The 16,504-nt window shown below is 39.0% G+C and overlaps 1 pseudogene across 1 annotated transcript in view; it reads left to right on the top strand.

Moving 5' to 3' along the window:
• Positions 1–12,795: 12,795 nt before the first annotated feature.
• LOC308633184 (growth arrest-specific protein 7-like) overlaps positions 12,796–16,504 on the top strand; it is a 60,008-nt pseudogene continuing 56,299 nt past the window's right edge. The window contains exon 1 of the transcript in view: positions 12,796–12,807. The product of the transcript in view is annotated as a growth arrest-specific protein 7-like (transcript). The remainder of the gene's footprint in view (positions 12,808–16,504) is intronic.

The raw sequence follows: 16,504 nt of genomic DNA, 5'->3' as shown, positions 1-16,504 counted from the left end.
CTTCCACCCAAGAGGTGATTCAGTCTGTAGGCACAAAAAACCCATGTTGCTACCTGGCACCAATCCTGGCCACTCCTCTGGACAAAGTGGATCATCTATGAGGACCCATGTTAGGCATCAACATTTCTGATAATTCTTTCCTATAAAGGAAAGAATAGTTTATTCTGAGCCAAATATGAGTGATGGTGGCACAGAAACATGGATTTAAGTTACCCTGAATGTGAAATTGTGGAAGAGGTTATGTGAGCTTTTATAGGCACAGAAAAAAGTCATAAATAATATATTTACCAATGAAATTGGTGGGAGGTTCGGGAAGGGCAAGGCAAGAAACTTCTATAGATTTTAGATGTTATATCATTCTTAACTTCAGAGTTGGTTGAGGCTAGTGGTCCACTAAACTTAATAATTTATTCTGAGAACTTGTTATGAGAATTTTAGGTCCAATACAAAAATTAAATAGATAGTAAAAGGCCTAAGATAGACCAAGATAATTTAGGTGCTTTTTGGAGGTGGGTACTGGTGATTGAACCTAGGGTTACTTTACCACTGAGCAATATCCCTAGTCCTTCTTATTTAAGACGGCTTCTCATTGTGTTGCTTTGTGTCTCACTAAGTTGGTGAGACTGGCCTTAGAGTTGTGATACCCCTTGCCTCAGTCTTCCTAGTCACTGGGATTATAGGCGTGTGCCAGCAGGTCAAGCAGTCAGGAGAATCTTTAAAATAGATGATGCAGTTTCTTCAGAGAACTTTAGTTCAGAGGCCAATGGGATAGCTTGACACTTGTCCTGGACTTTCCTGGACCATATGAAAATATCTATTATCTGCCTGCTCCTGTCACACCATTTACACCACACGGCTATTGCCCTATGCTTTTATACAGGGAGAATGTCCAAATTTGCTGGATTCTTTGGATTGTACCTTAGAAGAAAGCATAGGTCCCTCTTGCTTATGAATGTCAAATCTAAATATTAGGGCATAAGGGATTCTATTATCTGTCTCCAGTTGAAATTAATGAGAGGGGAAATGCAGAAAAACTTATTTATCTCTGCGACTCCAAGATTCACTGTGTTGTGCTTTTGTCTTTTACCACCTAAGCCTAATTGGAAGGATCTTTGTCAAGATTGGGGGGGAGGGGGTTACTGATTTTTTTTTTTATTTGCAGTATTAACTGTATGTTCTAAACTTGACTTTCTGCCTCTTAAAAATATAAAACTTGGCCAACACAATTCAAAATTCCCAAGTACTATTACCTTTGCCCATAACTCTCCAATAGTAAACACCAACATTTTTTAAATTTTTAGATGAAAGCCAAGTGAAATAACTTAAAATCGGGGAAATTATGTCTGTAAATAATTTTTCCTAGAATCTTTTAAAGGCTGCTACTGTTTCTTGTTTTCTGTTAAATTCTACTTAGTCCATATACAGTAGTGTTTCTTGAGCTATCATGGAACTTTCTGATCTTCCTGTAATAACTTATTTTTATTCCACCTCCTGACTTGGAAGCCACTGGTTCTTTCATGGGTTGCAAACAATATAAAAGTACAAAAAGAATGGTTCTGAGACCCAATGTGGTTCAGTGTTGTTAAAAGCAAAACTAACCTGAGGCTTCTCATAGGTACAGGGCCATAGGGCAATAGTATTCTGCTATTTTTCTTATTTGTGTTTATTTTTGCTTATATTGGGTTTAAGTGAAAAACAACTTAAATAAAATACACTTATAAAGGATTTCCATTATGAGGAAATGTTGCCCAGAAACTCTCAGTCCAGGCGGTAATATATTTCCTGCCAAAACTTATTCAAAAATATTTCAGTTATTCTTGTTACTTGAGAACCTTTGGAAGGAGTAGCACCAGAGAAGTCTACTTGCTGCAATTCTCCTTTTGCATCAATTTGAGAAACAGTAGAAACAGAAGAAGCAGTAGAGTTATAACTGACAGAATTCATGGAGTTCAGACAGAAAGCATCTGTCTTTTACAGGCCACGCTCTGAACAATCTCAGGCAAGTACCTGAAGCTGTCAACATGAGCTTCAGGTGTAGGGTACAGAAAGAAGCCTGTCATCTCTGACAGGGACAATTTAACTTCCTGATTTGCATGACTTTTACATCTCTCTTGCCCAACTGCTCTGTCTAGGATTTCCAATAGAGTTGAGAAGAATGTGCACCTTTGTCTTGTTCTAGATCTTACAGGAAAATCTTTCAGCTTCCCACCATTTGGGTGTGATGTTAGGTGGGCTTGCCATGTGCAGACTTCATTGTATTGAGGAACATTCCTTCAGCTTCTACGTTCTTGGAGAGCTTTTATCATGAAAGGATGTCAGATTGAATGTATATTCTGCATCCATAACGATGTCACTGTAGTCCTTCAGTCTGGTAATTTATCTCATTTATAGAATTGCACGTATTGAGCAACATTTTCACTCCAGGGGGTGGAAAAGTCCCACTTTATAATGGTGATACTTCTAATATGTTCTTGAATTCAGTTTTCTAGTGCTGACGATTTTTGCATCTAAGCTCATGAGGGATATTGTTCTGTAATGTTCATGCAGCATCTTTGCCTGGCTCTACAGTAGGGATAATGCTGGCCTTACAAAGTGAGTTTGCAAGTATGTCCTTCCCTTCACTTTTTGGATGAGTTGAGGAGAGATTGGTATCAGTTTTTCTTTTAATACTTGATTAAAAAAAATCAGCAGTGAAACCAGCAGGTAATAAGCTTTGTTTGAGAGGAAACTTTTTTTTTTACAGATGTAATCTTATTTGTTATTGGTGTGTTCAGATATTTTTTTCTTCATAATTTTGTCTTGGTGTATTATCTAGGAATTCAAACTCCTCTTCTAGGTTAGCTAATCTGTCATGTCATTTATAGTCTTTTGTGATCCTTTTTATTTCTGTTATTAGTTGCAATATTTCCTCTTTTATTTTGAATATTTTTTCTTGGTCAACTAAAGGGTGCTTTTATAACTGTTTCTAAAACCTCCTTAGCTTTGTTCCCTTCTATAATGCTTTTCTAGCCACTATTTGTTTCTATACTGATCTTATTTCTTTCTCTTTGCTAATATTGGCCTTCATTTGTTGTTTTTTTCCTAGTCCCCTAAGGAGTAAACCAGGTTGTTTATTTTGGTTCTTTTTTTCATTTATGAGGTTCAAATACTTTCAGAGCTGCCTTTGCTGCATCCCATAAGTTTTGGTAGGTTATGTGCCCATTTGTTTGTCCCAAGAGATTTTTAATTTCCCTTTCAGCTTTTTCTTTGACTATTGGTTATTTAGGAACATGTTGTTTAATTTCCACATGTGAATTTTCCAAAATTCCTGTTGATTTCCGATCCTATATTACTATGGCTTAAAAAGATACTTGATATGATTTCAGTCTTCTTCAATTTATTGTCTTGTTTTGTGGCCTAAATATGATATATTCTGAAAAAAATGTATATTCTGCTGCTGTTGATGGAATGTGTTATACATACCAATCAGTTCCATTTGAAGTGTAGTTCAAGTTCAATGTTTTCTTATTGAGGTCCATCCAAATTATGTTCATTGCTGAAAGTGGGTTATTGAATTCCCATGCTGTCATATTAAAATCTGTCTTTCTCTCCAAATCTAGTAATATGTGCTTTACATATTTATATGTTCCAAGGTTAGGCATGTGTACATTTACAATTTTTATATTTTATTGAATTTCCCCCTTTATCATATTACTTTGTCTCATTTTACAATTTACATTTTGTTCTTTGGTGCTGAAGATCAAAACCAGGGCCTCATGCATGGTAAGCAAGCACTCTACCTCTGTGCTACGCTCCTAGCACACATTGTGCAGTTTTGAATGAAGTTATTCTAATACAAATATAGCTATTTCTACCCTATTTTATTTCTAATTGCATAAAATATCTTCTTCCATCTCTTCATTTTCAATCTACATGTTTTCTGACCACTTAAGAGAGTTTTTTGTGGGTAGCACATAGTTAGAATGGATGAATGGATAAAAATTTTATCTTTAAATAGAGAAATTATAAAAAAGGTAGCTATTATAAAAAAAACTTAATAATGCTACTTTGTAATTGTTTGTAGATCTTTTTTCCTCTTTGCTATCTTCCTTTGTCATACAATGATTTCATTAAGGATATGTCTTGAATCAAGTTCCTGTATTCAAATCTTATTTTGAATGCTGGCAGGTTTCTGCACTTCCCTTTTTTTCTTGTCTATAAAATGGGGCTTACAATAAAGAATTTTAAGATGGATTCACTGCATTTTATGCCAATTTAGTATTTCCATTGCTTAGGCTCCAATCCTTAAATCATCTTAATCCCTTCCACACCCACATCCAATCTTTCAGCAAATTCTGCCATCTCTGCCTTCAGAATAATGCAGACTCTACCCACTTCTTGTAACTTTCACTGCCACCAACTTGATACAAGTTTCTCTCATTTTTTTTTTTCTGAGTCATTGCAAAAGCTTCCCATACCTCTTCCTCCCTATGATCCACTCTTTACAAACAACTACATAAAATCATGTACTGCTTGGCAAAATCCCTTCAATAACTACTCATCTTGCTCAAAAGCAGAATTAAATGCCCAGCCAAGGTCTGGAAGGCCTTATGAATGCTGCTGTCTTGTTCTAGCCTTACTCTGACTGCTGTAGTCCTGCTTACTCTCCATTTAGGATGAAAACATAGAATAACACACTGTGCTAATATGAATTTGATAGAACTCGTAGGTCTAGAAAAAAAACTGGCACCTAGCAGCTAATAATTTCTGAATGAATGTGTAAATGCCCTCAGTACAGTGCCTGAAAGATAGCGAGCATTATAAATTTTAAATATATTCACTCATTATGTAAGAATATCATGAATTGTTGGAAATATTAAACTACCAAGTTAAGGTAGAGATTTGAAAGATGATTATCTGAACTTTAAGGAATCTCATTCTCAGAGTATTTGCTACCAGTTTTAGATCATTCTATTTGCTAACTAATGACTGAAACTGTCTCCTTGTCATTGATAGTGTGGATACACACTCTGAAACTTAAGTCTATCCAACTTCTATGTAAGGTACAATTCTAAATATGAGGAGAGTGTTCAATTTAATTCATCTTTTGTTTTTTTTTAAAAAAAAACCTTCAGTATAGTAGAGTTTACATGAACAAAGAACACTTCATGAATTGAATAGCACTCAGAACTAGAAGTGGTTCAACAGTGAGAGCTTTTACAGGCTAAAGTAAATTAGAGAAACTGGCTATAGACGGGCATTATTTGTACCTGGCACAATTATTTGGCTGCCTGTGATCAGCCAAACTCTAGCTTCTCAAGACTGACTGGAACTTGGTTGCTATATGCCCAAATTAGGATTCAGTATGTTTTCATACTAAACTGGGTTGCAGTTTGTTACTTAGAGGCCATTAGCCATCTTTATACTTTGAGGCTCTAACAATTCACCTAATCAGCCTCTTGATCTTGAGAGATCGAACCAGATGACCCTTGGGCATTGATACCATTTTATAATAATGCCCTTGTTTGTCTTGGTGTGGAATTCAGAGCATAAAGTCACCTCAATAATTCTTTTGTCACTTCAACTGGGGTGACTCCATCTGATGCACAGTAGTGGGCTACAAACATTTAAGCCTCTGGAGGGAACGTAGTGCACCAGGGAGATAACTATAAGAGTACTAAGACTGGAAGGCACTCCTTAAGGAGGCCCTATAAATCAATTAATTTTTTTAAAAAAAATCAAAATAGGATCCAAAAGAGGAATTCTACTATACAAAAACCCTTTATTGAAGTGCAGCAAGAGGTGGTATTATCAAACACACTCCCTCATGACCTCATTTACATTTATGCCAAGTCACAAAAAGAACTATCAAAGATGTTCATTTAGAGGGTTATATGCCTTCTGGAAAATTCCACTTTAGTGCAAATTAAAATGTGTGCTTATTAGGCATGCATGATAATGGTACTGTGAGAATCCCTAATCCACATCAGTCCCTTAGTTTCTACTTACTGAGACATGGTTGTTCATATACATGAATGATTAGTAAATGCTGCACAGATAAAACTAATTAGGCGAACAACAGTTTCTTGTGGGATGCTAGCATTTGGGGTCACTAGTAAGAAAGCACTAGTAACATTGATCTAAAACCTCACTATTTGAATCACTGTATGGTTAAAGGTAACTGAATATGAGTTTGATAGCTTGTAGATAAATTTATAACCCTAATCATTTATATAAACTTTGGTTGTCTTATTGATTTTGTGTGCATTTCTTTTTCCAGTGCTAGGGATTGAATCCAAGGACCTTATGCTTGCTAGGCAAGTACATATCACTGAGCAATACCCCCAGTCCTTACCGGGCACAATTTAGCCACAAAAGCCTCACTATAGGTTTTACCTACTGTTAAACAAGGAACCTGAGGCCAAGCATGGTGGTGTGTATCTGTAGCTCCAGGGACTGTAAAGACAGAGGCAAGAGGATAGCAGCAAATTTGAGGCCAGCCTGGCAATTTAGCAAGACCCTGTCACAAAATAAAAAAAAGGATGGGGCTGTAGTTCAATGGTAGATGTCCCTGGATTCAATCACCAATATCACAAAGAGGAAAAAGACAAAACAAAATCCTCCAAACCTGAATATATGAAGCTGAAAGGCTAATCTTACAGAAAGGCCCACATGTGCAACTGGAACAAATAGTCCTACTTTGGATATTAATATTTGTAAGAAGATGAACTCAAGATCTCTAGTGTTATGTGCAGATTTAAGTTATGACATATCCACTATTTAATTGTATTCCATGTGGAAGATATTGGTGTAGAGCTTTAATTATCACAACATCTTGCTATACTGTAAACAAAAGATATAGACACAAGGATTTTGGGGAGACAAAGAAGTCTTGATCCATGATTTTGGGAAAGCTGTCCCTATTTTGGATGTTATCTACTTCTGAGGAAAAAAACTCCCTCGTCAGTTTACTTTGAGGCCTCCAACAGGTGTACAGGTCCCAGAATCTGGAGGTGCCATCTTAAGAGACGTGGACCCAATACCTGAGACTGCCAAATTTTACTACAGTGTGGGTGTTGATAAGCGGTTAGAATGGTCCCATCTATCGGAGTTCAAGGGCCGTCTTTACCTAATGTTATTTCAAAAAGACCCAATCTCTAGGCTTTAGGTTGTTCTCTGTTTCTTATTTCACCTAGTGAGAATATACTATGACATAGTGCATTAAAGTCGTTCAGTATTTAGTCATATCAATTCAAAAGCACAGGAGATATGCGATTCATTTTATGTTTTTCAGTAGGGGAGAATCTAATTGCCATCAACACTGATGGTAATACCTTTGGCCAAATCAATCTAGTTGATTGTTAGCTTTGCCAATTTCAGATTTAAAAGGCCACTTGTCTTTCTGACCTTCTCAGATGATTGAGTGACAGGAACAATGATAATGCTATTGTATCATAATACCTTCTTTTATAATTTGTCCAATGGAATAAATACCTATTTCTAGACATGTCTTAGGAATGCCCCACAAAAAAATACATTTTCACACAAGATTCCAGCTACTGTTAAAGCATCAGCCTTCCTGCATAAGATTCTATCCATCCAGACAACATATTGATAACAAGAACATTTTGATAACCATTGCAGTAGCAATGGAATAAAATCCACCTGTAAATGTTAAAAAAAAATAGAAATGTGCCACCTCAGGTTTTACTGAAATCATACGTTTAACAAACCAAAAATGAGTTATTAACCATGTGAATAATTTTCTAGTAGTTACCACACTGATTTTCCCATCTATCATTTTGTCTACTCCATGAGTTGTGGAATACAGATTTTAACAAGTGAAGCTTTAATGACTTGAAAAGGACCAGGTAGCTGTCCTGCCCCTCCACAAGCCCATGCATCATATTACATTTCTATCCTTTTTGGAGTTGGAGAATATCATGCTAAGTGAAATAATCCAATTCCCAAACACTAAAGGCTGAATGTTTTCTGATATGTGGATGCTAATTGGCAATAAAGGCGGGGGAGTTGGAAGAATAGATACTTCAGATGAGGTAGAGGGGAGGGGGCATGAGGGTAGAAAGGAGTAGAATGAAACAGACATTATTACCTTACGTACATGACTGCCTGACCGATGTGATTCTACAATATGTACATTCAGAAAAATGAGAAATTATACTCCATTTATGTATATCAACGTGCATAAATGCATTCTACTGTCATGTATAACTAAGTAGAACCCACATTTTCTTCCTTGTAAATACCAGTTTTGTTTCTCAAGCTGGACACATAGCAATTTTAAAAATAAGTTATCCTAGGTCATTTGACTTGGATCAATCTTACGGAGCTTATTAAAATTGCATAGTTTAGTAAATTCAGTACTGGCTGTCAGCATGAAAATCTGCCAAGGCATTTCCTTAGTATTCAATTAATTCTTGATTTTGGGTTAGCAGTTTTATGAACCAGTTTTTTCACTAGAGTTCTGAGAATTCTTACCCTCTCTAGTAGTACAATCTTAAAGAGGAATCTGTACTTAACAGCTTCATTTCCATGAATTTCATTAGAAAAGAAACTTTTTAATTTATGGCTGCTTAAATTCACTTTCATAAAAGTACCAGCCTAAAAATATAAATTCCTATAGATGATAAAACTTCAAATGGGCATGTTTAGAGACCTGATGAGGATTCATTATAATGTAATTGATATTGACATATTTTAAGATAATAACCAGAATCATAATATCAGGTCTAATTTATAGGAATTTCATGATTTATGAAATCTATGTTGACAACATATCTGGACAATGTAACTTAAGGTCCAGTATCACTTAGATTCATTTGTTAGAAAGCATTGTCAACTACGTTAACATATATTTCTTAGAACAAATTTTTTGAGGTATCCCTACGGCCCATTTGAAAATGCTCAGTTAATTGGTCAGGAGGTCTTAATGTTGAAGTTTTCAAAATGTTTAAAACAATAATTAAAATAGGATCACAGATAATCATCAGCTAATGCTCATTAACTACAGTAAAAATTAAAATACCTCAAGAGAAAATATAGAAAGATACATAGTTGTGGAAAAAATGTTTCCTTTAATAGAATTTTATTATTTTAAGTAATAAAAGACCTAGTATATGTCCCAGTATGGTGGTCCTAAAATACCAGTGGCTGGTGAGGGTAAGGCAGAAGGATCCAGAATTCAAAGCCAGTCTCAGCAAAAGTGAGGCGCTAAAGAACTCAGACCCCATCTCTAAAGAAAATACAAAATAGGGCTGGGATGTGGCTCAATGATCAAGTGTCCCCGAGTTCAATCCCTGGTACCTGCCCTCTCCAAAAAAAGACCCAATAATAACGTAAAGGAAATTTTCTTGCTAAAGCATGGAATCTTAGACTCATAGGCTAATTACTTAAAACCTTATTTTAACAGAGAACCAAATACTAGATTTTTACCAGTGTATTCTTTTTATTACTTCTCTTAATATTACTGCTCAATTTTTAGAAAAAAAGTAAATAATTTCCTTGACATCTTAGTCAGATTGATCACACAAAAACATTCCTCTTGCACAAAACTTCTATGATTTTCTCATATCCACTTAGTTTTTGCTCTATACTTTTTCCCTCTTTTTAGGACAACCAATCTTTCTATCTTAAGAAATGACTCTTCTTCCCTTAACAAAACTTATCCTCATATATTTCCTTACCAGTCTTGCCTTCCTTACTTTTGTATATAGGGATATTTCCCTTATTATTACTACTAATATTAGCTACATATATCAATTAAAATTCAGAAACCTTACTAATCTTCATTTCTATTGAATGCTAAGAAGTCGGCATCGTAACATTGTTATACCAGCATTCTTTAGGTTGACAAATGTACAAAATATCTAGCAGCGTGGGCTTATAGTACCATTTCTCACTGTGGCACATAATGTATCTATTGATATTCCAACTTCCCTAGCCTCTTTATGAAGAACCCTTTGGAGGAGGAATAATTCATCTCTATCCCCTTAGGTTTTTTTGTTATTGTTTTTTATTGTTGGTATGGAGAGGAATAGTCGGCCACATTTCTTTCAGACTCAAGTTTTTCTTAATGACAAGAATATTAAAACTTACTAGTGTTGAACACATCATCCATATAGGAATGTTGTAATACATCTCTTTATCTCACTTGTTTTTAAAAATTATGCTTAATGTTTCATCTTCATGAGCAAAGAACTAGGTATCTTGTGTAAATAGGAAAAGCTATGCATATGTATTAGATTTAGTGCTAAAAACTTTAAAACATTCCCAGTTAATCAAACAAGTTTTTAAGTAGCTTTTATTTGATGAAAATTATCCCAGATCATGTGAACTTCAGAATCATTTTGGGTTGGTTTCGAAGAATTTATGTAAATATTTAATTTATATTTGTTTCTCTTTTGGCCAAGTAAATAGAGCTCTTTAACAGTTTAGTTTTCCATAGCATCATGTGAAGGCAAAAAAAAGAGACATTCATAAACATACAGAAGCAGATTTTATAACTTTGATCTCATAATTTCAGCCATTTGCCAGGTCAGTAACACAAAGCTCACTAATTTGTTAAAGAATATCTAGATCCTGTTATGGTTTGGATATGAGGCAGGGCAAGATGATTTTAAGGGTGAAATAATATGGCTGTGAGAACCTTAATCCAATCAGTGAACTAATCCTCTGATGGGATTAACTGGGTGGGGGCTGAAGGCAAGTGGAGTGTGGCTGGAGGAGGTGGGTCATTGGGGGCATGGCTTTGGGATTTATAATTTTTATCTAGTGAGTGGATTTTCCCTCTGCTTCCCAATCTTGATGTGAGACCATTCCTCTGCCACACTCTTCCATGGTGTTTAGCCTCACCATGAGCCCCAAGGAATGGAGCTGGCCTGCTATAGAGGGAGACCTCTGAAACCATGAGTTCCTAAATAAACTCTAATATTGTTGTCAGGTTTTTTAGTCATAGCAGCAGACTAAAATAGAGCCAAACTGTATTTCTGGCCAATGGGACAAGATTTTTAAACTAGAAAAAGATTTATACTTGCCCAGCTTTCAAATCTACTTTTCTCTTCTGATGATGAGCCATTATCCCGAGAAACGTGCATATTAAAGGGATAACTATGAAGTCCTACAGAAGACAGGGTAGATATTTTTATCTAAAATGCACCAGACATCAGGTTTTAAAACTGATTTTTCTAAATCAAGAAACCTGTAGGTAAAGGTCCAATTAAAACAAGATGGCCAGGAAAGCAACTTAATAAGGTAAGCTTGTGATATAATTTGAAGCTTCCATTGTAAGAGTTTCTACTGGGACACTCCTTCCCTCATAGTACCAGAGGGAGACACTTACAAATAGATTTCTTTTGTAGATATAAATTTCTCCTATAAAAGTACCTCAATGAACAGCTAAAAAGTCCTAATGCCAGAAAGGTAGATTTCAGAAACTAATTCAGGTAGATCATCAGTTTTCTAGTCCAGTTTGCTTTTCAACTGGATAATTGAGTTCAGGATGTCCCTTTGAGGAATAGCAAAAGCATTTTTTATTCCTCACTTGGCATAAATACTTTGGGTCTTTCCTGATAGTCATAGACTAGTTTATCCTCATAGGTTAGTTTTTAAGAATTGAATGATGGAACTGTTGGGAGTTTTTCCTCTGAGGAGTTTCTGAGGCATAAAAATGAATGATAAAAAAAAAGAGGTGGACAGGCAGCAGAACATACGGTCAGCAGGAGATTAAGAAGGGGGTTTCAGTTGAGAGGCTCCCAGGGGAGTAGCAGGATTGAATAGAGAAAATAAGATTAATTCTTACGTTTTCTCTGAAAATTGTCTGTAGGTTGAACAGACTTGGACACAGATATTTGGGCTTGGGTTGAAACCCCCACCCTAGAAATATTCCAATACCCTCAAGAAATGCTGGTTATTGCCATAGTATTGAAGACACTGGGTTTTTCAGAGGTCCAAATCTTAGGGGGCAGGGGAGTCTCAACAACTTGGGTCTAGTCACTTGACCCAAAAATCAAACAAACGTTATGGTGAAAAGGAAATTTAATCAGTATGGCTGATTAAAAGTAAAACTGATTCCTAGTAAAGTTGGAAAGACAAAGGGACCAGTGTGTCCAACCATGTCTTCAGGGGTACTGACATGAGCTTCCAGCTTATATAGACAGGGGTGCAGAGCAGAATAAATGATCAAGCAGCCTTTGTCAAACTGTGGTCCAGTTGATCATGATCTCTGGATTGGTCAGTTCTGGTTGATGGTGATAAAGAGATTGCTTTTGCCTGGGGAGATACTTTCAACTTGTTACAAGATGTTTACTGACTATACATATTGTTTCCAGGAATATAATAACTGAGGACAAAGGGGACAGATGCAAAAATGGAGGCAGGGTTCCAAGTGTTTTATATTTGCAAGCCCAAGTAAAGAGTCAGTGTCCCTAAGGCCTGGTTACAATTCCACCTTTGCCTTTTGTCCATTCTCCAACTGGCTTGGCAGGTTTCTTGAACATGGTGTAAACTAGCAAGAAGGGAACAAGCTGGAACTTTTCTGCTTCAGCAATTGTGTAAAGATCCATATGATTAAGGCCAAAAGGGAAAATATTACTGATATCCTAGGGGGAAGGCTTCAGTGTGTCCTATGCCAATCAGAGACAGAAGGAGTGGTGAGGGCAGGAAAGGAACTTTAATCAGCATGATTTTGCCAGGAATAACAGATTTAGGACTATAGTGACCAAAAGGCTGTATTCAAGTATTTGAAAAGAACATTATCATACAGGTTTTTTAGAAAAGGGGAACAAAGGGGAGCGGAAGATGGCGGCGAAGGTAGTGCATCACCCCCGTGTGCCGCGTCACTGTGCGGGAGAAAGACGAGGTGAAACAGCTGAAGGCTGTCTTGTTGGGAATTTCCAGCGAAATTGAGGTGCTCCAGAATCTAGTGGAGGGATTTCCATCGCGCAAGGTTCAGCTGCGGGGGCTTGGACACGGGCGATTTCTCCGCACGGAGGGTGGCATTGCCTGATCGGTGGATCGCCCCACGGCTGGAGTCTGCAGCGTGCGCTGGGAAGTGGTGAGGTGCCGGAGCGGGGGTGCAGCGATGCGGATTCTGGGGGCTCCTGCCAGTGGTGCAATGGTCGTGCTGAGTTCTGGCTTTGAGACGGAGGAGAGAAGCGGTCCAGTTCGGTTCTCGACACCGGTCGGACCACGGAGGAGGACAGCGGCTGCCATCTTGGAGAGCTGATGTAATCATCCCTGTTTTCTACTGATCTCAGCTCATTCAGCTACGGAACAGGTGATTTCAGGCTGGTATTTGCCTGAGTCTCGCAGACAGATCGCTCAGGCTCGGGGCTGGAGAATCTGTGGAGACTACTCCTTGGGGCTCGCTCCTAGTAAAGCGTGCACCGAGCTCTGAGCCGCCGGGTTCTGGTTCCCAGAGCTGCTTTGGCCCAGGGCTGGGGAACCCGCGGATACTGCGTATTAGAGCCAGCTCCTAGTGGAGCGTGCACAGAGCTCGAAGCGGCTGGGTTCTGACTCCCGGAACAGTTTTGGCCCAGGACTGGGGAACCCACGGAGACTGCATCTTTGAGCCTGCTCTCAGCAGAGCATACACCGAGCTCCGAGAGCTTGGAGCGGCCGAGCTCTGGCTCCCGGAGCTGCTTTGACCCAGGGCTGGGGAACCCGCGGAGACCGCTCCTTGGAGCCTGCTCCTAGCAGAGAGTGCACCGAGCTCTGAGCGGCCGGGTTCTGGCTCCCGGAGCTGCGTTGGCCCAGGGCTGGGGAACCCGTGGAGACTGACTCTTGGAGCCTGCTCCTAGCAGAGCGTGCACCGAGCTCAGAGCGGCTGGGTTCTGGCTCCCGGTGCCGCTTTGGCTCAGATGTGGGGAACCCACAGAGACTGCTTCTGGGAACCTGCTCCTAGCAGAGCGTGCTCGGAGCGGCCAGGTTCAGGCTCCCGGAGCTGCTTTGGCCCAGGGCTGGGGAACCCGCGGTAACTGCATCTCGGTCCGGGTCCTGCTGGGTGCTGTGGGGGGCCAGAACAGGCCAAGTGACCCGCCGGCGTGGTATCATGACACCCCAACTCCAGCTGGGGCCGAAGAGAGTAGCCGCCCACGCCTGGAACAGGACCAGCGACCCGACGGCGCGGTAGCCAAGTCGCCCCATTTGGAGTAGGGGCTGTGCAGAGCCGTCGTCTGAGCCTGCAAGGTAGGTAGACCTGCAACCCACTGGCAGGACAGGCCTGGTAGCCTGCCAGCGTGGTGGACACGTAGCACTGAGGCAGTCACGTCACACTGGTTGGAGTGGGGGCTGAGCAGAACTGCCGCCCAAGCCCGCAAGGTAGGCAGACCTGCGACCCACAGGCGGAACAGGCATAGAGGCCTGCCAGCGTGGTAAACACGTCACACCAGTTGGAGTAGGGGCCGAGCAGAGCCGCCGCCCACATCCGGATCAGGACCAACGACCCGAGGGCGTGGTAGTCACGTCACCACAATTGGAGTGCGGGCAGAGCAGAGCCGCTACCCGCGCCCGCAGGGTGGGCAGACCTGCGACCGACCAGCGTGGTAGACAGATCACCCTAATTAGAGGAGGAGCACAGCCACTACCCACCCTGCAAGGGAGATCTCCCAACTATACAAGAGCACTATAAATAATTAGGGGGAAAATTTCAAAAACACAACAGTTTCACCAAGCAGAAAGAAACGCGAGCAGTATGAAAAGACAAGGAAAGAAAGGACCACAAGCAATGCAGGTCAACTCAACTTTAGAAGAGGTAATAGCTGCAACAGATGGAATGTCAGAAAAAGAGTTCAGGATATACATGCTTCAGATGATCTGGAGTCTCAAGGAAGATACGAGACAGCAAAATCAGACAATGAAAGATCACTTTGACAAGCAACTACATAAACAAATCCAGGAAGCAAAAGATCAATTACACAGGGAGATAGAGGTAATAAAAAACAAACAAATAGAAATCCTAGAAATGCAGGAAGCAATAAACCAACTTAAAAACTCAATTGAGAATACTACCAGCAGAGTAGATCACTTAGAAGATAGAACATCAGACAATGAAGACAAAGTATTTCAACTTGAAAAGATCATACACAGCTCAGCAAGACTGCTAAGAAACCATGAGCAGAACATCCAAGAAATATGGGATAAACTTAAGAGTCATTGGGATACAGGAAGGCACAGAGCTCCAAACCAAAGAAATAAACAATTTATTTCATGAAATAATACGAGAAAACTTCCCAGACTTGAAGAACGAGACAGAATCCCAAATCCTAGAAGCCTACAGGACGCCGAATGTGCATAATCATAAGAGATCCACACCTAGACACATTATAATGAAGATGCCCAACATACAGAACAAGGAGAGAATTTTAAAAGCTACAAGAGAAAGGAAGCAAATTACATTTAGGGGTAAACCAATCAGGATAACAGCTGATCTCTCAACACAGACTTTGAAAGCTAGAAGATCCTGGAATAACATTTCAAACACTGAAAGAAAATGGGTTCCAACCAAGAATCGTGTATCTGGCGAAATTAAGCTTCAGGATGAAAGATGAAATTAAAACCTTCCACGATAAACAAAAGTTAAAAGAATTCGCAGCTAGAAAACCATCTCTTCAAAAAATCCTTGGCAAAACATTACAGGAAGAGGAAATGGAAAATAACATCGAAAACCAACAGTGGGAGGTAGGACAGTAAAGGGGGGAAAATAATCAAAGAGGAAAACAAATCAGGTTTAGTAACATTAATAAACAAATATGGCTGGAAGAACAAACCATATCTCAATAATAACCCTAAATGTTAATGGCTTACACTCACCAATTAAGAGACACAGGCTAGTAGAATGGATCACAAAACAAGACCCAACAATATGCTACCTACAGGAGATGCATTTGATAGGAAAAGATATACATAGACTGAAGGTGAAAGGTTGGGAAAAATCATACCACTCATATGGACTGCGGAAACAAGCAGGAGTGTCCATACTCATATCTAATAAAATAGATTTCAAGCCAAAGTTAATCAAAAGGGATAAAGAGGGACACTACATACTGCTCAAGGGAACCATACACCAACAAGACATAACAATCATAAATATATATGCCCCAAACAACGGTGCAGCTATGTTCATCAAGCAAACTCTTCTCAAGTTCAAGAGTCTAATAGACAACCATACAATAATCATGGTAGACTTCAACACACCTCTCTCACCACTGGACAGATCTTCCAAACAAAAGTTGAATAAGGAAACTATAGAACTCAATAGCACAATTAACAACCTAGACTTAATTGACATATATAGAATATACCACCCAACATCAAGCAGTTACACTTTTTTTTCTCAGCAGCACATGGATCCTTCTCAAAAATAGATCATATATTATGTCACAGGGCAACTCTTAGACATTATAAAGGAGTAGAGATAATACCATGCATCTTATCTGATCATAATGGAATGAAACTGAAAATCAACGATTAAAGAAGGAAGGAAAAATCATGCATCACTTGGAGAATG

The sequence above is a fragment of the Spermophilus citellus genome (assembly GCF_964194105.1).
Source record: "Spermophilus citellus genome assembly, chromosome: 14".
NCBI lineage: Eukaryota > Metazoa > Chordata > Mammalia > Rodentia > Sciuridae > Spermophilus > Spermophilus citellus.
Note: the sequence above shows the minus strand (reverse complement) of the source record. Positions and strands in the feature narration are given on the sequence as shown.